Source organism: Austrofundulus limnaeus, unplaced genomic scaffold (genome assembly GCF_001266775.1).
Source record: "Austrofundulus limnaeus strain Quisiro unplaced genomic scaffold, Austrofundulus_limnaeus-1.0 Scaffold0, whole genome shotgun sequence".
Taxonomy (NCBI): Eukaryota; Metazoa; Chordata; class Actinopteri; order Cyprinodontiformes; family Rivulidae; genus Austrofundulus; species Austrofundulus limnaeus.
The window spans coordinates 2,385,414-2,387,093 of record NW_013952402.1 but is presented as its reverse complement, the minus strand read 5'-3'; the positions used below and the strand labels follow the sequence as shown (position 1 = coordinate 2,387,093).

Here is a 1,680-nt window from a genome sequence, read left to right as displayed (position 1 = left end):
AAAACTCATATTTTATCAATTTATGATATGTCCCATGAGCCTTTGCTACTTGAGCGTATGGCAATCTTTCTCCAAGTGCACAGACTAAAACAAAAGACGGCCATTGCATAGCTTAATCACTAAAAATAAAGGACTTTAAAAAGTATTTATATTTCATGTATTATATAACTCCATTTGGCCTGCAGCCATGGATAGATTTTCATTTTGGCCCCCTCGGGGAAAATGTTTGGGCACCCCTGGTTTAATGGAACCAGTTTGGTTGAGTAAATTTACAGTTTATTTCTTAGAGTGTGTACAAGTACTTTTACTTTCCCAATTTTTGAAGAGTTTTATTACTTTTACTTAAGTCCTTTTCTCATCAGTGAAATATTTTTAACAAAGTCATTTTCTGTTAAGATATCTTTACTTTTACTTAGTGTTTTTTTTTCAAGTACATTATAGATCTCTGCTGTCTTAAAAGGAAAATATTATGTACTTTTCAGGCACATACTGCAGTTAAATTCTATTCCACAGTCAAATGCACTGAAATGATCATCTCCTTAAGAACGTCCGACTGTTTCAGACATTCCCACTTCAGCACATCTTCACAACACTGCTTCAGAGGAGATGTGCTCTGTGGGGTGGGAGCTCTGCTGCAGAGATCCAGGGAGGAGCTTTGTGMAAATAGGCGGGGCTTTGTAATGTCYAGCGTTTAGGCAGCTCCACATGTCTAKCACAGGAGATTCAAGGATTTCTCAAACATGCATGAATGAGTCAAAGCAGCACTGTGGGTATGTTTTTGAMGAGGGWATGACATTATTACATTATATAAAGCTCAAAAAYGTCTATTTTGCACCCCCACCCCCCAACCCRGATGTTTGTACAAAACCCTCCTTCAAATGTTTGGACCATGCCGTTCAAAACAATCCTAGTGCAGCATTCAAAGGCATCAGCCTCCGGAATGATTGCTTTATTTTAGCTCCCTAAACCTCTGAGGTGGAAACCCAGTCCCATTCACCTGCAGAATCTTCCAGAACCATGAATTACAGCTTTCTTAGCACCCTGTTGTTTCTCATGTTGTGCTCTGTAACTAAAACCCCCCACAAACCCAAACAAACACACACTTACCACCGCAGCTCCCCAACATCTGGTGCTGTGAGCGGGTCTCTTTGTAAAGCAACGGGTCTCGTGGCGCTCGGGGATTTCATGTTCGGATCATCCCGAACACGCGAGCACATCTTCACCGTCGCAGGTTTCATTCATTCAAGGAGTTGTGCCAGAATTCAAATTGTACAACTGGAAGCCGCGCGTGGAACAATGGAGTTTCAGCATCAATGGTGYGATTAGTCTCAGATTTCCCCCATTCTGAAGAACCTCCTGACTGGGACCGGAATTGGTACCAAATTGAGAGCAGCAGAAGCTTTTTCTCTCTCTTGTCATTTTAAACCTTTTGCCATTGATCCAGGATGTTTTTGTCATTGTCTTAGTGCACAAACTGGCCTTTTGTGATGAGGCAATGAGAAGACGAAACAGTGATTAAGGACATGACCTCTCTACCAGTTTTAATGTGCCAATTTCAAGCTTTACCAGAAAAATCACACAATCAAAATCCAGGACCCATTGCAACAACTATATGAGGCTATTTTGTTGTGTTTTTTTTTTTTTTTTTTTTTTTTGCACAGGTGAAACACACCAATCCAA

At 40.7% G+C, this 1,680-nt stretch overlaps 1 protein-coding gene across 1 annotated transcript in view; it reads left to right on the top strand.

Moving 5' to 3' along the window:
• The window catches only part of adgrb3 (adhesion G protein-coupled receptor B3), a gene marked incomplete in the record, with an annotated part of 135,320 nt that overhangs the window by 86,878 nt on the left and 46,762 nt on the right, over positions 1-1,680 (top strand).